A 23,855-nucleotide genomic window follows, 5' to 3' on the forward strand; every position below is an offset into this window, starting at 1 on the left:
AGGCAGGAGGCAGAGATGGAAAATGGAGCATGTGGGATCCTATCAGCTAAATACATTGTTTGTATTATATCTAAATAGGACAAGAAGGCATGGGGGATTTTAATTAGGGGAGTGATGGAATCTCATTTACACTTAAAAAAGATCTCCATGTGGAGAATGGAGTGTAGGTGGGTGTATTAGTTGACTTGGGCTACCATAAAAAATACAACAAACTGGGTGACTTAAAGCACAGAAATTTATTTTCTTATAGTTCTGGAAGCTGGAAGTTCAAGATCAAGTTACCATCAGGGTTGGTTTCCAGTGAGGCCTCTCTTCCTGGCTTGCAGGCCTTTCTTCTTCATGTGGCCTTTCTTCTCTGTCTCTTCTGCTTCTTGTAGGGTCACCAGTCCTATTGGATTAGGGCCCCATATTTATGATCTCATTTAACCTTACTTGGTCCCTAAAGACCCTATCTTCAAATACATGTTAGGTCTTCATCATAAAAATTTTAGAAGGGTATAATTCGGTACATAACAGTGGCAAGACTGGAAGCTCTACAGTAGGTCCAAATGAGAGTTGAAGGCATTTTGGATTTGAGCAAAAACAGTGAAAATAGGTAAAAATTGACATTCTGGATATTTTTCGGCAGAGAAGCTGATAGGTGCTTTCAGGAATATAGAAATGCAAGGAATGAGGCAAAGAAGAATCAGAAATAACACACAGTTTTGCTTACTGAGAAAATGGGTGGATCTTTACTTCCTTTTTATTTGAGGATCCCCCCTTATAATTATTCTTCTTCCCATAACACATTTGTTATATTCCATTATACTCACTTACACTCCCATACTCACCAGAGTGTTTTTCTTTCTCTTCCTCAAGTTTTATTTTATATCATTCTTGCTCAGAAAGCCTCTGGCCAAAACTGTTATTTCTTCACAGTCTTGTTAGAAGACTCCTTTCCTTGAGTCTTGGGCTCTGGGTTCTGGGTTCACAAAATCATGAAACCATGACCTAAGCCAAAATCAAGAGTCAGATGCTTAACCAACTGAGCTGCCCAGGTACCTCCCAGAATGGCCTTTCTAAGCAAATATTATTCCCTGCTTAAAATTATTTAATGACTCTTTATAGGTTTCAGGCTGAAGTGCAAGTTCTTAGCTTAGCCACAAACAGTCTCTGAGATTTGCCCCCTCCCATTTCCCATCTCCTTTCCTTACAGTCCCCAAATCCTCTAACTCCAGCTATGGCAAAATACTTGAGGTTACAGGAACAGAGGACTTCTGTACTATAAACATGTTATGTCCTCACGCTGGAATGTCCTTTCCCACATTGCATTTAGCTAGCTCAGCTTAAGACACATCTCTGGAAAATTTTTATGAGCCCCCAGTCAGAATTAATGACTCTCCATGTCTTCAAAGCACCCTGGGAATAGCGTTATTGTATCCTTAATATTCTGTGTCTTATCAAATTTACTTCTCTGCTCTGCTTAAGGCTAAAATCCATTTCTTAAAAGAAGTATGTCTTACTTATTTTTATAATTTTTTGCAACTAGCATTAGGCAGATAGATACTTGATAATGTTGATGAAAAGACAATCTGTGAATACATGAGTCTGTAGAAAAGGAAGCTACAATCCATGCTATCTATAAATCCACCCATCAATTACCTAAGCTCTCGTTCACTTTCCAAAGATCCAACTTTTAACTAAAAGATTTGAAAATACTGTGTGCTCAAATCCACCAATTAACACATATAGAACACAAAGCTTTTTTCCAGATTTTTCTCTTGGCATCATTCATTCACTCTGGAGTTAGGAGTGGGCAGCAGTTCTTGCAGCTTGATGAGTCCAAAGATACTGATCAACATACCTCAGACACTCAGCCCAGAAGAACAACCAACATTGTGGATCACCATATCAGAACCGCAGAAAGTGGTAACTCTTCCTCCGGGGCCAGGAGCAATAGTTTCAAACCAGGAAAAACTGTATCTTCTTGTTATTATTTTTTTTTACCATTTCTTTATTTTCTGGACAATATTCTTGCCTTTGTTTGCCTCTGCATAATTGTACTATTCTTCCTTTTGAGAATCCTTCCTGATTCTCTCTTTGTCTCTTTCAGGTCCCCTTCTTAGATAATGTCTTACATCCCATCTAAGAAATTTTTTCATTATTGGAACATTTTTTGGAGGTTTTATATATATATTCATCATGATAAATGTACTCTTTCTTTAATGTTTATTTTATTGGGAGGGTAGGGGCAGAGAGAGAGGGAGAAAGAGGAACCCACAGGCTCTGCACTGAGAGCAGAGAGCTCAATACAGGACTTGAACTCACATACCATGAGAGCTGATGTCAGATGCTTGACCAACTGAGCCACCCAGGGACTCTGATGAGTGTACTCTTTAACCTCAACCCCCTATTTTCCCCATCTTCATACTCATCTATTCTCTGGTAACCATCAGTTTGTTCTCTATAGTTAAGAGTCTGTTTCTTGGTTTGCCTCTCTCTCTCTCTCTTTTTAGTCTTACACTCTCTAGGTCTATCCATGTTGTTGCAAATGGAAAGATTTTATTATTTTTATAGCTAAATAGCATTCCACTGTCTGTATGTATGTGGTGTGTATACAGATATATGTATGTATCTGGTATGTATATGTGTGCACATGTGTGTATCTCACATAACCTTTATCCACTCATAAATTGTTGGACATGGGCTGCTTCCACAATTTGGCTATTGCAAATACTACAAGAAACAGAATGCATGTATGCCTTTGACTTCGTGTTTTTGCATTTGGGGGCTAAATATCTACAAGTATAATTATGGGGACATAAAATAGTTCTATCTTTAATTTTTTGAGGAACCTCCCTACTGTTTTCCACACTGGTTGCGCCAGTTGACATTCCCACCAACAGTGCAATAGGGTTCCTTTTTTCCACATCCTCATTAACACTTGTTTCTTGTGTTTTTTATTTTTGCCTTTCTGACAGGTGTGAAGTGATATCTCATTGTGGCTTTTATTGACATTCCCTTGATGATGAGTGAAGTTGAGTGTCTTTTCATGTATCTGTTGGCCATCCAGATGTCTTCTTTGGAGAAATGTCTGTTCATGTCTTCTGCCCATTTTTTAGTTGGACTATGTGCTTTGGAGGTATTGAGTTGTATCAGTTCTTTATATATTTTGAATAGTAACCCTTATCAGATATGTCATTTGCAAATATTTTCTCCCATTCAGTAGGTTGCTTTTCTTTAAGTTTTCTGCAGAAACTTTTTATTTTGATGTAGTCTCAATAGTTTATTTTTGCTTTTATTTCCCCTGCCTCAGGAGACATAGGTAGGAAAATAATGCTATGGCCAATATCAGAGACATTGTTGCCTGTGCCCTCCTCAAGGATCTTTATAGTTTTAAGTCTCACATTTAGGACACTAGCCCATTTTTGGCTTATTTTTGGTATAGCCCAAGAAAGTGGTCCTGTTTTATTCTTTTCCATGTGGCTGTCCAGTTTATCCAACACCATTTGCTGAACAGATGCTCTTTCCTTGTTAATCATTCCGTCTTTGTCAAAAACTTATTGCCCACATAATCATGAGATTATTTCCAGGCTTTATGTTCTATTCTCTTGATCTGTGTTTATATTTTCATGCCAGTATTATATTGTTTTAATTACCACTGCTCTGTAGTATAACTTGAAATCTGGAATTGTGCTACTTGAAATTTTGATTTTCTATTACATGCTTGCTTTTGCTAATTGAGATCTTTTGTGGTTCCACAAAAATTTTAGGATTGTTAGTTCTAGCTCTGTGAATAATGCTGTTGGTATTTTGATAGGGATTGTATTAAACATGTAGCCTGCTTTGGGTAGTATAAACATTTTAACAATATTTAACTTCTAACCCATGAGTATGGAATGTCTTTCCTTTTCTTTGTGCATCTTTAATTTCTTTCAACAGTGTCTTGCAGTTTTTAGAGTACAGGTCTTTCACTTCTTTGGTTAAGTTTATTCCTAAATATTTTATTGTTTTTGGTGCAATTGTAAATAGAATTGTTTTCTTAATATCACTTTATGCTGGTTCATTGTATGTAGGAACCCAACAGATCTTTGGATATTGATTTTGTATCCTGTGGCTTTACCAAATTTATTTGTCAGTCTGAGTAGTATTTTGGGGGAGTCTATAGGGATTTTTATATATAGTATCATGTTATCTGCAAATAGAGTTTTACTTCTTCCTTACCAATTTGGATGCTTTTTATTTCTTTGTTGTCTAATTGCTGTGGCTAGGACTTCCAGTACTATGTTGAATAAAAGTGGTGAGAGTGGATATCCCTATCTTGTTCCTGATCTTAGGGGGAAAGTTGTCACTTTTTACCATTGAATATGATGTTGGCTCTGGGTTTTCATTTAATTATATTGAGATATGTTCCCCCTAGCCCGACTTCACAGAGGGTTTTTATTGTGAATGGATGTTGTACTTTGTCAAATGCTTTTTCTGCATCTGTTGGAATGACCATATGTTTTCTTTGCTTTCTCTTAGTGATATGATGTATCACATTGATTGTTTTGCAAATATTGATCCACCCTTGCATTTTGGAAATAAGTCCCACTTGGTTATGGTGGATGATTTTTTTTAAATGTATTGTTGGATTTTGTTTGCTAATATTTTGTGGAGGACTTTTGTATATATATTCATAAGAGATATTAGCCCATAGTTCTCTTCTTTGTGGTGTCTTTATTTGGTTTTGGTATCAGGGTGATATTGGCCTCATAGAATGAATTTGGAAGTTTACCCATCCTCTTATATATTTTTTTGGAATAATTTGAGAATAGGTATTAACTGTTCTTTAAATGTTTGGTAGAATTTGCCTGTGAAGCCATCTGGTCCTAGACTTTTGTGTTTTGTTAGTTTTTTGATTAGTGACTCAATTTCATTGCTTATAATTGATCTCTTCAAATTTTCTATTTCCTCCTGCTTTACTTTTGGTAGTTTATATGTTTCTAGGAATTCATCCATTTCTTCTAAGTTGTCCAATTTGTTGGTATATAGGTTTTTATAAAATTCTGTTAATATTACATTTTTATAATGTTGGTTGTCATTTCTCCCTTTAATTAGTGATTTTGTTTATTTGGGTCTTTTTTTTTCTGATGAGACTTGCTAGAGGTTTATTAATTTTATTCATTTTTTCAAAAAAACAAGCTACTGGTTTCATTGATCTGTTCTATTTTTGTTTCTTTGCTTTTTGTTTTTTTGTTTTGTTTTATTTTACTTTTTAGATTTTTTTATTGGTTCTAATCTTTATTATTTCCTTCCTTTTGCTGTGATGGGGTTTTATTTGTTCTTTAACTAGCTCCTATAGGTACACAGTAAGGTTGTTTATGTGAAATGTTTCTTGCTTCTTGAAGTAGGCCTGTATGGCCATAAATTCTCTTAGAACACCATTTGCTCTATTCCAAAGATTTTGGACCATTGCATTTTTGGTTTTATTTCTCTTCATGTAATTTTTAAAAATTATTCCGTGATTTTTTACTTGACCTATTCATTGTTTAGTAGCATGTTATTTATCTTCCATGTGTTTTGGCTCTTTCCAATTTTCTAGGGCTGATATCTAGTTTCACAGCATTGTAGTCAGAGAAGATACATGGTATGATGTCATTTTTAAAAAATTTTTGTGACTTGTTTTGTGGTCCAATATATAATCTCTTCTAGAGAATGCTTAATGGGCACTTGAAAGAATGTGTATTGTATTTTAGGATGGAACATTTTGAATGTATCTGTTAGGTCCATCTGGTCCAGTGTGTCATTCAGAGACACTGTTTCCTTGTTGATTATCTGTTTGCATGATCTGTCCATCAGTGTGAGTGAGGAATTAAAGTCCCCACTATTATTGTAGTATTCTTTTTTTAATGTTCTATTTATTTATTTTATTTATAGTTTATTGTCAACTTCATTTCCATATAACACCCAGGGCTCTTCCCCACAAGTGGTCTCCTCCATGACCATCACCCCCACTCCTCTTCCCCCTCCCCCTTCAGCCCTAAGTTTCTCTTCAGTATTTAAGAGTCTCTCATGATTTGTATCCCTCCCTCTCCCTAACTCTTTTTCCCCCTTCCCCTTCCCATAGTCCTCTGTTAGGTTTCTCCTGTTAGACCTATGAGTGAAAACATATGGTATCTGTCCATCAATGCCTGACTTATTTTGCTTGGCATGACATCTTCGAGGTTCATCCATGTTGCTCCAAATGGCCAGATTTCATTCCTTCTCATTGCCATGTACTATTCCATTATATATATAAACCACATCTTCTTGATCTATTCATCAGGTGATGGACATTTAGGCTCTTTCCATGATTTAGCTATTGTTGACAGTGCTGCTATGAACATTGGGGTTGCGTGTGCCCTATGCATCAGCACTACTTTATCCCTTGGGTATATCCCCAGCACTGCTATTGCTGGGTCATAGGGGAGTTCAATGGATAGGTTTTTGAGGAACCTCCATACTGTTTTCCAGAGCGGATACACCAGTTCACATTCCCACCAACAGTGTAGGAGGGTGCCTGTTTCTCCACATACCCGCCAGCATTTATAGTCTCTTGATTTGTTCATTTTAGCCACTCTGAGTGGTGTGAGGTGGTATCTCAGTGTGGTTTTGATTTGTATCTCCCTGATGATGAGTGATGCTGAGCATCGTTTCATGTGTCTGTTGGCCATCTGGATGTCCTCTTTGGAGAAGTGTCTATTCATGTCTTCTGCCCATTTCTTCACTGGATTATTCGTGTTTTGGGTGTGGAGTTTGGTGAGTTCTTTGTAGATTTTGGATACTAGTCTTTTTCGATTATGTCATTTGCAACTACTATGACCCATTCTGTCAGTTGCCTATTCATTTTGTTGATTGTTTCCTTTGCAGTGCAGAAGCGTTTTATCATGATGAGATCCCAATAGTTCATTCTTGCTCCTGATTCTCTTGCCTTTGTGGATGTGTCTAGTAGGAAATTGCCACAGTTAAGGTCAAGGAGGCTGTTTTCTGCATTCTCCTTTAGGGTTTAGATGGTTTCCTGTCTCACATTCAGGTCCTTCATCCAGTTTGAGTTTATTTTTCTGTATGATGTAAGAGAGTTGTCTAGTTTCATTCTTTTGCATGTTTAGTTTTCCCAGCACCACCTGTTAAAGAGGCTGTCTTTTTTTCCATTGGATACTCTTTCCAACTTTGTCAAAGATTAATTGGCCACACATTTGTGGGTCTAATTCTGGGTTCTCTATTCTGTTCCATTGGTCTATGTGTCTGTTTTTGTGCCAATACACAACTTGATGTAGAGACAACTTTGTAGTAGAGACTAAAATTTGGGATTGTGATGCCTCCCATTTTGGTTTTCTTCTTCAATATTACTTTGACTATTCTGGTTTTTTTGTGGTTCCATATGAATTTTAGGATAGTTTGTTCTAGCTCTGAGAAGAATGGTGGTGATTTATGATTGGGATTGCATTGAATGTGTAAATTGCTTTAGGTAATAGTGATATTTTAACAATGTTTATTCTTCCGATCCATGAGCATGGAATGTTTTTTTCCATTTCTTTGTGTTTTCTTCAATTTGTTTCATAATTTTTCTATAGTTTTCATTGTACAGGTTTCTTATATCTTTATTTAGGTTTCTAGGTATTTTATGGTTTTTTGTGCAATTGTGAATGGGATCAGTTTCTTGATTTCTCTTTCTGTTGCTTCATTATTGGTGTATAAAAATGCAACCGATTTCTGTATATTGATTTTGTACCCTGCAACTTTACTGAATTTATGGATCAGTTCTAGAAGGCTTCTGGTGGAGTCAATCAGATTTTCCATGTAGAGTATCATGTCATCTGCGAAAAGTGAAAGTTTAACTTCATCTTTGCCAACTCTGATGCGTTTTATTTCCTTTTGTTGTCTGATTGCTGATGCGACTTTCAGCACTATGTTAAACAACAGTGGTGGGAGTGGATATCCCTCTTATGTTAATGATCTCAAGGGGAAAGCCCTCAGTTTTCCTCCATTTAGGATGATATTAGCCTGTGGACTTTTCATAAGTGGCTTTAAGATGTTTAAGTAAGTTTCTTCTATCCCGACTTTCTCAAGGGTTTTTATTAAGAAAAGATGCTGTATTTTGTCCAATCCTTATTTTTTTGTATCTATCAACAGGATCATATAGTTTTTATCTTTTCTTTTGTTAATGTGATGTATCACATTGATGGATTTGCAAATATTGAAACAGCCCTGTAACCTAGGAATGAATCCCACTTGATCAGGATGGATAATTCTTTTTATGTGCTGTTGAATTCGATTTGCTAGTAACTTGTTGAGTATTTTTGCATCTGTATTCATTCAGGATATTGGCCTCTAGTTCTCTCTCTCTCTCTCTTTTTTTTTTTTTTTTTTTTTGGTTGGGTCTCTGGCTGGTTTGGGAATCAAAGTGATGCTGGCTTTGTAGAATGAGTTTGGAAGTTTTCCTTCCATTTCTATTTTTTTGGAATAGCTTAAGAAGAATTAGAGTTAACTCTGTTTTACATGTCTGGTAGAATTCCCCAGAGTAGCCATCTAGCCCTGGGCTCTTATTCGTTGGGAGATTTTTGATAACTGATTCGATTTCTTAACTGGTTATGGGTCTGTTGGTATTTTCTATCTCTTCCCATCTGAATTTTTGTAGTGCATGTAATTTTAGTAATTTTTCCATTTCTTCTAGTTTGCTGGCATACAACTTTTCATAGTAATCTCTGATGATTTATTGTATTTCTAAGGGATTGGTTGTAATAGATCCATTTTCATTCATGATTTTGTCTATTTGGGTGTTCTCTCTTTTCATTCTGAGGAGCCTGGCTAGAGGTTTATCAATTTAGTTTACTTTTTTCAAAAAAACCAACTCTTCATTTCATTGATCTGTTCAACTGTTTTTTGGATTCTATATTGTTTGTTTCTTCCCTGATCTTTATTATTTCTCTTCTTCTGCTTGGTTTGGGGTGCTCTTGGTGTTCCCCTTCTAGCTCCTTATGTGCTCTGTTAGATTTTGAATTTGTGCTTTTTCTAATTTCTTGAAATAGGCCTGGATTGCAATATACTATCCTAATAGGACTGCCTTTGCTGCATTCCAGAGAGTTTGGATTGTTGTATTTTCATTTTCATTGGTTTCCATTTATTTTTTAATTTCTTCTCTAATTGCCTAATTGGCCCAATCATTCTTTAGTAGGGTGGTTTTTAACCTCCACGTTTTTGGAGATTTTCCAGACTTTTCCTGTGATTGATTTCATAACATTGCATGGTATGATCTCAATTTGTTCCTATTTATGGAAGGCTGCTTTATGATCCAGTATGTGATCTATCTTGGAGAATATGCATGAGCACTCAAGAAGAAAGTGAATTCCCTAGTTCAGGATGTAGAGTTCTACATATATCTATCAATTCCATCTGTTCCAATGTGTTTTTCAGGTCCATTGTTTCTTTAGTGATTTTTGGTCTGGTTGATCTATCCTTTGCTGTCAGTGGAGTATTAAAATTCCCTGCAATTAGCACATTCTTATCAATAAGATTGTTTCTGTTTGTAATTAATTGTTTTATGTGTTTGGGTGCTTTTGAATTCGGTGCATATTTGTGTATAATAGTTATCTCTTCCTGATGTAGAGACCCTGTAATTATTGTATATATCCTTCTTCATTTTTTGTTACTGCCTTTATTTAAAGTCCAGTTTGTCTGATATAAGTATGGCTACTCTGCCTTTCTTTTGGTTTCCAGTCACATGATAGACATTTCTCCATCCCTTTACTTTCAACCTGAAGGTATTTTCAGGTCGAAAATGAGTCATTTGTAGACAGCAAATAGATAGATCTCATTTTTCTATCCATTCTGCTACCCTGTGTCATTTGATTGGAGCATTCAGTCCATTTACTTTTAGTGTTATTATTGGAAAATGCGGGTTTAGAGTCATTGTGTTCTCTGCAGGGTTCATGCTTGTAGTGGTATCTTTGGTACCTTGTAGTCCTTGCAACATTTTCCTCATAGAGTCCCTCTTAGGATTTCTTGTAGGGCTGGTTTGGTGGTGATGAAATCTCTCAATATTTGTTTATTTGGGAACACGTGTATCTCTTCTATTTTGAATGACAGACTTGCTGGATAAAGGATTCTTTACATTTTTTCTGTTCATCACATTGAAGATTTTCTGCCATTCCTTTCTGGCTTACCAAGTTTCCTTATATAGGTCTGTAACCACTTTGATAGGTTTCCCTTTGTGTGTTAGGGCCCTTTTATCCCTAGCTGCTTTCAGAATTCTCTCTTTATCTTTATATTTTTGCCAGGTTCACTATGATATGTCGTGCCAAATGTCAATTCAATTTATGTCTTAGGGGAGTTCTGTGTGCCTCTTGGATTTCAATGTCTATTTCCTTCCCCAGATTGGGGAAATTCTCGGCCATAATTTGATCAAGCACCCCTTCAGGACCCTTTTCCCTTTCTTCTTCAGGAATTTCTGTGATACAGATATTGTTCCATCTGATTGTATCACTCAGGTCTCAAATTCTCCTTTCATGCTCCTGGATCAGTTTCTCTTCTCAGCTTCCTCTTTTTCTATAACTGTATCTTCTAATTCACCTATTCTCCTCTCTGTCTCTTCAATCTGTGCAGTGGGCACCTTCAGTTTATTATGCACCTTATTTACAGCATTTTTTAACTCACCACAGCTATTTTGAAGGCCCCTAGTCTTTGTATCAATATTTTCTCTGATGACTTCTATGCTTTTTTGAAGTGCGGCCATTAATTTTATATGGTGTCCTTCTTTGTTTCTCGTGATAGTCTTTGTAATAAAGACTATAGACTATTTATAGCAGACTATAGACTGATATTAATATTGCTATTCTAGCTTTCTTTTGACATCCATTTGCATGATAAATATTTCTTTGTCCTCTCACTTTCAATCTGCAGTGTCTTTAGGTCTAAAATGATCCTCTTGTAGATCATACAGATGGGCCTTGATTTTTTCCTTTCAATTTTTATTTTTATTTTTTTATTTGTAGTGGTTATTTTTGGCTGCAGATATTCCTTTTTTTAATAGTTTATTGTCAAATTGGTTTCCATATAACACCCAGTGCTCTTCCTCACAAGTGCCCTCCTCCATTACCACCTCCCCCTCAATGACCTGATTTTTTTTTTATCCACTCTTAAACTAAACACTCCAATCAAAAGACAAATAGTTAATTTATATTCTAAGTAAGTATTGATAGATATGTTGTTTTTGTTTTGTGGTTGTTTCTGTAGATCTTCTCTGGTTCTTTCTCCTCTTGCTCTCTTTCATGGTTTGTTGGCTTTCTTTAGTGATATTCTTAGATCTCTTTCTCTTTACTCTTTGCATATCTATTACTGGTTATGGATTTGTGGTTACCATTGAGTTTTTGTGTAACATCTGCATATAGCAGTCTACATTAAGTTGATGGTCAGGTAAATTTAAACCTATTCTTTATTCCTCCCCTAACCCACACTTTCAGTATATGGTGTCATATTTTACATTCTTTAATTTTATGACTCCCTTGATTGATTTTTATAGACATGTGTTTTTACTGCTTTTGTCATTTTTATTGTAAAAACTCCTACTTGTGACCTTTCTTTTGTATTCCAAAAGTCCTCTTTAGTATATCATTTTTAGGGCAGGTTTAGTTTGTGAAACTCTTTCTTGCTCCTTCTTGTGTGAATAATAGCTTGCTGGATAGAATATTCTTGGCTGTAGATTTTTCCCTTTCATCACTTTGAATATATCATGCCCCTCCATTCTAGACCACAGAGTTTCTGCTGAAAAATCTACTCATAGCCTTAAGGGGGTTTTCCTCACACCTTACTGCCTTCTTTCCCCTTGCTGCTTCTAAATTTTTTATTGCGACTTTTTGCTTTTTTAATTACTATACATCTTACTGTATACCTCCTTGGGTTAAATTTTTGGGATGATCTCTGTGCCTCCTGGATCTGGATATCTGTTTCTCCTCCAGATTAGGGAGGTTTTCAGCTATTATTTCTGCAAGCAAATTTTCTCCTTTTTCTCTCTCTTCTTCTGATATCCTTATAAGGTGAATGTTACTGTGCTTATTATAGTCACTGACTTCTCTAAGGCTATTCTCAATTTACACTATTTTCTTTCCTCTTCTCTGCTCAGCTTCAATACTTTCCATTACTTTGTCTTCCAAATTGTTAATTCATTCCTCTGCTTTATCTGTCCTATTTTTTTCCATCAAGTATACTTTTAATTGTGTTCATGTCTGGTTAGTTTTTTTTTTTTTATCTCTTTGTTAAGGGTCTGATGTCCTAAGCTCTTATTTTCAAGTACAGTGAATATCTTTATGATTATTATTTTAAGTTCTCTATTAGGAATATTACTTACACCCATTTTATTACTGTGGTTTGTTTCTCTTTCATTTGGGAGATATTTCTCTATCTCCTCATTTTGTTTAACTTTCTGTGTATGCTTCTCTGTGTTAGGAATGTCAGGTACTTCTCTTGCTTGTAACAATAATAGCCTTTTGAAGAAGTCCTGCAAGTGCTGTATCCTCTATTCCCCAGGGCCTGGCACTTCAGGGAGTATCTCCTGTGTGTGTTTCATGTGCTCTGCTGTTGTGTCTTGGCCTCTTTTTTCCTTCAGTCCATTTGTCTACAGAGGCTCTCTTTGTCTATTGCGGTCAGTGTTTTGTCCCCAGCAGGGGTGAGGCACATTTTAACAAAGTGTTTGATGATCTATTTGTGAAAGACCTGCCACTGCCACCACCAGAAGTGAGGTCTCACAGAAAATGCGCAAGTCAGGAGATGTGGTATGGGCAGCCAGTCTCCTAAGGGAGGGGACCACAGTACAGGGACTAAAAGGAAGGTAACTGGCAAGGGTGGATCTGCTGAAGGCGGAGGGGGGGGCGGGGGGCAGGGGGGGGTGAACAAGTTAGGGAAAGACGGTCAGTGCTGTATTCATTCTCTCTGGTGGTCATTGTTTATGCTGGGGATCAGGGGAGGGAAATGGCACCTGCCACTCCTTTTTTTTCTGAAATGGTCTCCCATGATCCCTGTCTCTTAGGGGCATACTCTGAGATGAGCATATCACTCTCCCTCATGTCTATTCCTGGTATTTTTCAAACTGCTAGTTCTGTGCTATTTCTGCGTAGGCTGCTTGTCAGGCTGTCTCTTTAAGAGTTCTACTTCCTAATGTCCTTGGGGATATTCCAGAGCTAAGCACACTGATTTTTAAAATATCAGACTTTAAATCCCACTGGTTGTAAGAACTCATGATATTTGTCTCCTCTCACTTTGAAAGGCAAATATTATGGGCATTCATCCTCCTCATTCATGGGGTCCCTGGTATGAGAGCCTGTTTTTCAACCCTTCTCTAAGCCACTGGATCCCTCCTCACCACGGATGGTTATGGTTCATCCCATGTCTTTACCTTTCCTATCTTCTTCAGTGTGGCTTCTCCACTATTTAGTTGTGGAGTTTGTTCTGCCAGTCTTCGGGTTGTTGTCTGGGCTATTTACACTGATGTGGATATTCCCTAGTTGTCCATAGGAAGAGATGAGCTTAGGGTCCTCCTACTATGCCATCTTGTTAGCCAACCCAATCTAGGATGTTTCATCCTCTCTGAGAAGCCAAATTGCTCAAGTTCTTCTGTCTTCTCAAGCAGAAAATAAACGGTGTACATTTATAGCACACGTAACTGGTGGATATTTCAGGTAATAAGACACATGCTGTTCATTAGAATAATTACCTCAGCAGACAAATTTTCTGGAAAGCAATATGAAGTCACTTGGGAAATACTCCCTAAAACTTGGCATGGAATACTACTTGCCCTTTTGTTTCTTGGCTCCTATGGAATTGATTTCCCTTATCTCTTCTGAAGCGACTATAGTCCCTGGATGTTATAAAGCAAACAACACTGAACTTCTAGAACCCATTGTCATCATATACTGTGTATATGTGTCTTTCTTACTTGATCTTCAAGGATTTTTTATTTTGGCTTTAAAATATTAGTTTGAATTAAAGGAAAATGTATTTTGTCGTGTCCCGCCCCAGCCGCTCTGGCCCACGGGGCGGTGAGTCCTCGTAGGTTCTTTTCCTGAGGGAGGGAGAGAAAAAGGGGCGGGAGAGGGAGACACAGAGAGTAAAGAAACGACTCACGGTTTTCCAGTCAGGCGAAAGAGAGAGAGTTTATTGAGAAAACTGTTCCTTATAAAGCCTTCGGGGGGGGGGGGGGGACAAGGCAGCTGACCCAGGTCAGTTGCTAGGAAACAGGGTCAAGGGATTAAGACTGGAGTAAAAGGGGAACCAGACCAAAGTGTTCTAGCACAGCGCCCGCCCGAGGGGCTGAAGCTCTTCTGGCTTCTCCTCTGGCATGGAGTGGCGCTCCCTTGCCTATTTCGCAACTCCCCTCAGGGAGTGACAAATCCGGCTAGCAAATGGCCAAGCAGCTGAGATTTTTGCCGCTCCCCACAGTATTTTATGATTAAGTTTTCAAGGACTATCATTTTTTCATAAACCATGCAGTAAAGTTATCATATTTTTACTGTCCTTCCCCAGTTTGTCCAGCAAACAGAGCACAAAATTTTCCCTTAATCTTAACAAGAACAGATATCAATTGCAAATATTATGTCACTCTTCCTTTTGGAAGAAAAATAGACTTTTATTTTGAAAATAACGGTATCAAATGTCAGTTCTAATAGAATCAGATATCAAGTTTCAGTTAATATTTGACATCAAGGAGCATTTTTACCTAAATTTTATGATAGCTAATATGTTGGCATTTTTAATATTCTAGAAAATACAGATGCTTGATGATTTGTCAGTGGTTTAAATCTAGACACCTCTTTAGTCTTTAGTTTTGGAATTGGAACATTTCCTGAATAAGTGACTTTCTGTCATCTGTAATTCATAATTACCATCCCAGGAGAGGTGTTCTAAATTCATGATCAGCATCCCAAGTACATAAGCATACTAAGTGAGAAACAGAGCAACCTCGAAGGGGAGTGGCAGACTCTGGAGATTAGCACTGTGCAGGCCGTGGCTGAACCACATCCACCAACTGTTCACCAGGCCCTGAGGCTGCATCTCTAGGGAGCAGGAAACACCACCACCACCTCCCTCAACAATTCCACTATATTCTGCCCCACCATTACAGAATAAGCTACCCAGTAGATCTGGCCTAGAAAGAATGCCTCTAAACTGTACATATAATTCAGCACACTAGTCCTAAATATTCTAGGACCCATTTTCATTCATTGAATCCAATAAAGAGCTACAATATAAATAATTCTGTTTAAGAGTTTCTTCTCTAGATAATAAATTCTTTTTTTAATTATTTTTATATAGTTTATTGTCAAATTGGCTTCCATTTAATACCCAGAAGTGCCCTCCTCCATGACCATCACCCCCCATCCTCCTTTCCCCTCTGGATAATAAATTCTTGAGGACACAGTCATTGTCTCTTTCACGCAGTCTGTCCACAGCCCGGCACTCAGAAAGTATTCTCTCAGTTACACCCAACTACCTCATGTAGGAACTCAGGACCCACTCTCTCCCTAATGTACTCTATTCCTTCTCCTTGCTCCTTGCTCCTATACGCAGGCCAGAGACTCTGTTCTTTTCTGTACCTGCTTAGGTATCCAAAAAGATTTCCTTTTACAGTGGATTGTATTCTTGCTTTCTCATCCAAGCTACTCAATTGATTTGGGCCTTTCATTGTTCTAGTAAAAGATGAAGATAGAGGACTTAATCTATCTTCTGTCCTCTGGACTTGTTCCCTGAAAGTCAAGCCAAGGAAGGGATTTACCCATCGCCAAGCACGCTCTGATCTCTGCAGAAATGTTCTGTGCTTTTCTGCTTACAGCTTCCAGAATCTCTGTGATGCTCTGGCCATTGGACAAACTTCAGCAAAGTATAAAGGAAAAATAATTGCATAATCTACAGACTCTTCAGGATATGTATAGGAAGCCTCTACATAGTAAGCAGATGCTTATCAAGTGCCTATTATATACTACCCTGTTACAATTTCTTGTCCTGGGTAGAATTTTTTTTAAATACCTAAATTCTTTAAAGTTCTTAGCTGTCAAACTTTTGATGGAAGAGAATATAGAAGTTAAAATTGAACTGGCACCATTGACAAGTTGTCCTAAAGTGAGCCTTTCTTTCCAGGGTGGTTTCATTCAGAGGGTTCGGCAATAAAGGAGGCGCTGCTCAGCTCTCGCCTGACATCAGCCACACTGTGCTGACGCTGTCGCCGTGGCTCCAGGCTACAGGAGCCCTGGAACCATGGACGTGCTGTGAGGAATTGCTCAGAACACAGAAAGGTGGAATGTTGATGGCCAAGAGCTGCCCAGGCTCCCCGGCAGGACTTGCATAGCATTTTCCTCCTTCTTTCCTTGTTCTGATTTTAGCATCCAAACCCACCTCCTCCACCCCGAAGTACAGCCTCTGCACCCCAAAGGGCGTTGGTAAACAGCCATGCAGAAGGACCCCACACAAATTCATTAAAAAGTGAGTTCAGGGGCAGGGCAAGATATTTTCTTCTTCAAACAGACCCTTCCCAATCCATCTTCCCTCATGCTCAGAAAAATCAGATACAGTCATCTTTCATAGGAAGACTAGCTGTAGGCAGATTATAAGGAATGATGTAAGGGGGATTGTTTTCTCAATTCTTAGTTGAAAAATGGGATTTTCTGATGTTAATCTGCTTGGTAGGGACTTGTGAAAATACAGCAAAGCCTTCAAGTGACATTTAAACTAATGTGTCTTTTCTTGACTTAAGTCAAAGCAGCATACATTCCTAGAGCTTTAGCTCCAGTGCAGAAACTGTTTCTGGAAGCCCCTCACCAAACAACTACAGAAAGTACCAGACATGCTTAGGTGACCTCAATGGTACCCGTAAGAGAAAAATGACCCTGGAATAAAGCCAGATACAACTTTTATATCTATACTCCTGTGGAATGTTCCCAGTGAATGAAAGAACAGAGTCCCCCAGGACCCTACGTGAGTGCTGTTGGCACAGAATGTGGATTTAAGCTCTTGACAATGTTTAAAAAGAAAAGAATAACAAAGCAGAAAAAAAAAAACATTTAAAAGCTACAAGAACTCAGAAGACTCAAAATTTAGTAAGCTCAGGATAGGGAAGTATGACATGAGATCAAGCTGCAGGATAAACAACTAAGCCAAACAATCCATTAGACACAAGTGAGAAAAAGTGAGAAAAATCCCAGAAGTCCAAAAGAAAGCTAGGACTAAATATATGTCACAAAATATTTAGGAGAAAAAGTTTATTTTTTCCTGAAAAAAATTTGTATGTTACCTTCAAATGAACTATTTATTTTATTTACAACTTGCTTTCTAAATATGCCAAACTTGTTATTTTTATGACCAAATGAATTGTTAATCACAATTCAGTTAGCTAGACTAGGGGTTGGCAAACTGCTCCTGAAAAGGGCTTCATAGTAAATATTTTAGGTTTTATGAGTCTACTGTCTCTATTTCAACCACACAACTCTGATATTATGGCACTTATAGACATTTGTAAACAAACGGCATGGCTGTATTCCAATAAAACTTTATTTACAAAGACAGATAACAGGCTGGTTTTGGCCTGTGGGCTACTGTTTATGGTCCTTTGAGTTAGACAAATAATTCAGACCTGTACAAATAACACCAAAAAGTACTTTATATATTTAAATTGTTTTCAATATTCAGATATATCCAAATATCCTCACTTCTTCCTTTTTTTATAATTTGAATATAGTTGACACATTTTGTTAGTTTCAGGTGAACAACATACTAATTCAATGAGTTTACACATTATGCTCTATTCACCACAAGTATAGCTACTTTCTATCACCATATGGTGCTGTTACAGGATCAGTGACTATATTCATTATGCTGTGCCTTTTATTCCCATGAATTATTCATTTCATAACTGGAAGCCTATGTCTCCCATTCCTCTTTACCCATTTTGCCCATCTTCTCACTTGCTTCTCTATAGAAACCATCAGTATGTTCTCTGTAATGTAGGTCTGATTCTGACTTTTGTGTTTTCCATTTAATTTGTTTAAGATCCAAATATGACTGGAATCAGAGTATTTGTCTTTCTCAGTCTGACTTACTTCAATTAGAATATACTCTACACCCATCCAGTTGTTCCTAATGGCACAATCTCATCGTTTTTATGGCTGTGTAATATTCCCTTATATATATATATATATATATATAAATATAAATATATATCCCTTATATATATATATATATATAAATCTCACATCTTTTTATCGAGTTGTCTATCAGTGGACACTGAGGTTGTTTCCATATCTTGGGTATTGTAAACAATACTGCAGTAAGCATAGGGGCTCAGTGTCTTTGGTATTAGAGTAATACTGGTCTTGTAAAATATTTGGGAGATTTCCCTACTCTTCTGGGTTGGTTTTTTTTTTTTTTTGGAATAGTTTGAGAAGAATAAATATTAACTCTTCTTTAAATGTTTCCTAGAATTAACTTGTTATTCATCTGGTCCTGAACTTTTTTTTTCTTTGGTCGTATTTGGAACACTGATTCAATTTCATTACTAGTAACCAGTCTATTCAGTTTTGGTCCTTCTTCATCCAGTTTAGAAGATGTTATGTTTCTAGGAATAGGTCCATTTCTTCTAGGCTCGCTAGTTTTGCTGGCATGTCATTTTTCCTAGTATTCTCTTATGAGCCTTTGTATTTTTGTGATGTCAGTTGTTATTCTCCTCTCTCATTTCTGATTTTATTTATTTGGGTCCTTTTTCTTTCATGGTGAGTCTCGCTAAGGGTTTATCAATTTTATCTTTTTAAAGAACCAGCTCTTGATTTCATTGATGTATTGCTTTTCTTGTCTCCAATTCATTCATTTTTTCTCTGATCTTTATTATTTTCTTCTACTTGTCTTGAGTTTTTACCTTTTTTAGTTACTTTAGGTGTAAGCTTAGATGGTTTATTTAAGCTTTTCCTTAAGTAGTCCTGTATTACTATGTGTTTCCTTCTTAGAATTGCTTTCACTGAGTCCCAAAGATTTTGGACCATTGTGTTTTTTCATTTCCATTTGTTTTATTATTATTATTATTATTTCTTTTTGATTGCTTCATTGACCCATTTGTAGTTTAATAACATGTTTAGCCTCCATGTGTTTGTGTTTTTTCCATTTTTTCTTCTAGTATCTAAATATTCAAGTTAGTTAGCATAGAGTGTAGTATTCAACTTAGTTAAGTTAGTTAACATATTTAACTTCAAATTAGTTCAACTCCAGTCGGTTAACATATAGTGTAATATTGGTTTCAGGAGTAGACTTTAGTGATTCATTACTTTCACTTACATAAAATACCCAGGGATCATCCCAAGAAGTGCCCTCCTTAATGCCCATCCCCCCACCAACTCTCGTCTATTTTGGGATGCCTTCCTCTCTGTTTTTATCTCATTTTGCCTTTTTTTCCCTATGTTAATCTGCTGTATTTCTTAAATTCTACATATGAGTGAAATTATATTTTTTTCTGACTTACTTCACTAGCATAATATACTCTAGTTTCATCCAGTTTTTCTTGTGATTGATTTCTAATTTCATATCATCGTGGTCAGAAAAGATGGTATTATTTTAATCTTAAATATGTAGAGGCTTGTTTTGTGGCTTAACATGTGATCTCCTCTGGAGAATGTCCCACGTGCACTTGAAAAGAATAGGTATCCTGTTGTGTTTGGATGGAATGTTTTGAATATATCTGTTATGTCCATTTAGTCTTACATGTCATTCAAAGACAGTTTCCTTGCTGATTTTCTATCTGAATGATCTATCCATTGATGTAAGTGGGGGGTCAAAGTCCCCTGTTTATACTGTTATCAATTTTTCTCCTCATCTCTCTTAATATTTGCCTTATATATTTAAAAGGTACCAATGTTGGATGTGTAGACATTTAAAATGGTTATATCCTCTTGTTGGACTGATTCCCTTTATCATTATGAAATGCCCTTTTTTGTCCCTACAGTTTTGTTTTAAAGTCTTTTTTTTTTTTGCTTCCATTTTCATGGTAAATATTTTTCCATACATTCACATTTAGTCTGTATGTGTCTTTAGGTCTGAAGTGAGTCTCCTGTAGACAGCATATAAATGGGCCTTATATTTTTACTCATTCCACCAACCCATGTCTGTTGATTGGAGCATTTAGACCACTTACATTTGAAGTAATTATTGATAGGTGTGTACTTATTTGCATTGTCTTTTGTTTTTCTGGTGGTTTTTGTAGTTCTTTTCTGTTCCTTTACTCTTCTTTTGAGTTGGATGAATTTCTGTAGTGTTATGTATGGCTTTTTTTCTCTTTATTTTTTTAATCAATTACACATTTTGCATTTTTGTTTACCATACGGTTTATACATAACATCCTAAGTAAATAGCAGTCTTTATTAAGTTGACGGTCAGTGATTATTTAAGTTAAAATACATTCTAAAAAAAGAAAAAGAACTTCTTTTTTATAACCACCTCCTCCATATTTTATGTATATGCTGTCATACTTTATTTTCTTACACCTATTTATGGCCATTTCTTTTCCACTTATAGAAGTGAATTTAACATTTTTTGTAAGACTGGTTTAGTAGTGATTATCTCCTTTAACTTTTGTTTATCTGAGAAACTCTCTCTCCTTAAAATCTGAATAATAACCTTGCTTGGTATTCTTGATTGTGGGTTTTTTTCATTCAGCATTTTGAGTGTACCATGCCACTGCATTCCAGCTTTCAAATTTTCTGCTAAAAATTCAGCTGCTGACTTTTTAAGTTTTGCCTTGTAGGTAACTTTTTGCTTCTCTAATGCTGCTTTTAATATTCTCTCTTTAACCTTTGACATTATGTGTCATGGTATGGACCCCCTTGGGTTCATCTTGTTTGGAACTCTGTGCTTTTTGGAATTGGACATCTTTTTCCTTCTCTACTTTAGGGAAGCTTTCAGCTGTTATATCTTCAAATAATTTTATTACTCCTTTCTCTCTTCATCTGAGACCCCTACAATGTCAATGTTTGATGTTGCTCAAGAGATCTATCTTCATTTTTTTGACAAGGAGAGCACAACTGAGCAGAGGAGGGAGAGAGAGAGGAAGACATAGAATCTGAAGCAGCTCCAGGCTCTGAGCTGTCAGCACAGAGCCCAACACAGGGCTCAAACCCACAGACCATGAGATCATGACCTGAGCCAGTCAGAAGCTCAACTGACTGAGTCATGCAGGTGCTCCATCTTCATTTTTTTTAATTCTTTTCTTTTTGTTCCTCAGCTTATGTGCTTTCCATTATGTTGTCTTCCAGATTGCTGATACATTCTGCAACCTGTAATCTATTGTTGGGTTTTAATTTCAGTATTCTTCAACTCTGATTTGATCTTTTTAGTATTTCATTCTCTTTATTGAAGGTCTCACTGAGTTCTTCTACTCTTCTTTCAGCCCATTAAGTATCTTTATGATCATCACTTTAAATGTTTATAAAGCATATTCCTTATCACTATTTCATTGAGTTATTTTTCAGAAGTTTTTTTCTTATTATTTCTTTTGGAACATATATCTCTGTTGCATTTTGTCTCTTTGTGTTTGTTTCTGTGGATTAGGCAACATAATGAATTCTCCTAAATTTAAGGGAATGCTCTTGTGTTTGGTCATTTCACATGTAGACTGTGTGTGTTTAGTGGCTTTTTCTTGCTGGCTGGAGTTGTGGGTGGTGTGGGCTGCTGGTCTTGGGATTTCCAGGTAATGGGCACCATGTTAGGACAGCTAAAGCTGAATTCAATGCAGGGTAGGGTGTCCCAGGGTTCTCTGTACTGAGAGCACCTTAGCAGGACAAGTGAAGCTGAAATCAGTACAAACTGGGGTATCCTAGTGTGCTCTGTGGAGGAAGTGCCTTGACAGGTAGCTGTTGCTGAAGCAGTATGCCAATTGGGAGGTTCCTGAACATTCTGTGCAGAGGGTTTCCAGAAGTATAGCTGAACCTGAATTGGGTATAAACTAGGGTTATTCCAGGACTCTTCATACAGAAGGTGCCCTTAAAGGGTGACTGGAGCCAACACGGACACAAGTCAGAAGGTCCTGGGGCACTCTGTATAGTCTGCTAAAACTAAAATGGGTACAGTCTAGTATGAACTTTGGGCTCTCCACACAAAATGTGCCCTTGCAAGACAGCTCAAATAGCTGCTAGCCAGGCTATTCTTGGGATCTCTCCTCTGAGGCTGACATGGAGGGTCAGGTAAAGCTGCACTGGGCACAAGCCATGGTATCCTAAAGTGGTCAGTGCTGGGAATGCCTGCTGGGGTAGCCACACAGTGCAAACCCAAACAGGAACGTTGGACCCAAAACATGTCAGGTGGGAGGTTCCAGAGTGTTCTGCACATGGGTGCCTTAGCAAGCTATCTGAAGCCAAAGTGCTATGGGCTTGGAGTGTTCCTGTATGCTTTCCACCTGTGTCACCTTGGCACAAAGGTTGGACTGTAGTGAGCACTAATCAAAGATGTCCTGGTGTGTACCCCACTGTGGCCACCTTGATAAGATGCCTGAAACATATATGGGCTTGAGGTCTAGGGCTCACTGAGGCAGCAGTCCAGTTAGGATACCCAGACTGTGTCCCTTGGTCTCTGCTTTCTAGTGAGGGAGCATGGGGAGCACAGACCATATTGGTCAGCTTCTTCTACCCAGAGAGCTTTCCAGGACCGCCGCCTCCTTTTCTGCAGTTGTGCTCTTTTCTTTGTTAGTTGTTCTTTTAAACCAAGACCTGTTAAAGGAGGAAAAAAACAGTGGTTTTTTTTCCTGTGCCACAGAGTGAGCAGGGCTGGTGTGGGTTTATAGACCCACCCAGAGCTCACTGAGGCAGCAAGTTTTTTTTTATGGCATCTGACCCTGATCTGGGCTTTTAAGATGGAGGCGGGATTAAACCCTTTTCTTATTCAGTCCTTCTGACCCAGAGAGTATTCCTACAGTTCCTCCAACATTTGGCAGAGTTATTGTGCTGGCTCTTTCATAAGCTATTGTTCTTGGGGCACCTGGGTGGCTCAGGTCATAATCTCATGATTCATGGGTTCGAGCCCCACGTTGGGCTCTGTGCTAATAGCTAGCTCAGAGCCTGTCTTCGGATTCTGTTTCTTCTCTCTCTGTCCCTCCCCTGCTTGTACTGTCTCTCTCAAAAAATAAAACATTAAATTTAAGAAAAAATAAGCTAATTGCTCTTTTAAACTATGGCTGATTTTCTGTGCCCAAGGACAGAGGAATCTATTCCCGATCCCTCAACACTCTTCTCCCCACCCACATCCCACCGTGATTCAGAGATATATGCCATCCACTTTGTGGTCCTCAAGCCGAGAGAGCAGCAAGCAAGGAAAAGAGTCATCATTCCGATAGGGTGGTAGACTAGGATTGTCAGAAGGAAATAGAACTGTTGCCACACAGTAGGGACAGATATCAGACACCCAGGTCATCCATTGATGTATGTCCAAATACTCCCTTCCCAGCATTAACAGTAAGTAGACCAGCATAGCAGTCATGTCATGGGATAGGTATGGTGGCCAAAGACTCACACCTCTCAGGGATAAAGGTCTGTGTCACCCTACTGGGGATGTCACCTAGGAGAGGTGAGGGGAATAGGTAAGGGAGGTGGAGGTGGAGAGTATCAGTACAGCCTGAATCTAGTTGTAAAAGCAGGAGATTAAGTTCTTCTGAGTACACACCCCTTCTAAGTTTTCTCAGAAAAAGAGATGTACCAGAATCCTAGAGGAGTAGTTTCCAGATGGGGTGACCTTAATATACACCAAGCAAGAGTGTAAGAGCAGCATAAGAAGGAGGCTTTAGTGGATGCTGTAGAATCCACCCAGACTCTCTTTTCAGAAACAGTGTTCATATTGCCAGCTAT

The 23,855-nt window shown here is 37.7% G+C and overlaps 1 long non-coding RNA gene across 1 annotated transcript in view; it reads right to left on the bottom strand.

The window, feature by feature from the left end:
- Positions 1-217: 217 nt before the first annotated feature.
- The window catches only part of LOC115290775, a 46,857-nt gene continuing 23,219 nt past the window's right edge, over positions 218-23,855 (bottom strand). The window contains exons 2-3 of the long non-coding RNA XR_003908187.1: positions 831-990; positions 218-388 (exon numbers count right to left, since the gene is read on the bottom strand). This is a non-coding gene — a long non-coding RNA (uncharacterized LOC115290775). The remainder of the gene's footprint in view (positions 389-830; positions 991-23,855) is intronic.

Source organism: Suricata suricatta, chromosome 4 (genome assembly GCF_006229205.1).
Source record: "Suricata suricatta isolate VVHF042 chromosome 4, meerkat_22Aug2017_6uvM2_HiC, whole genome shotgun sequence".
NCBI classification, from domain to species: Eukaryota; Metazoa; Chordata; class Mammalia; order Carnivora; family Herpestidae; genus Suricata; species Suricata suricatta.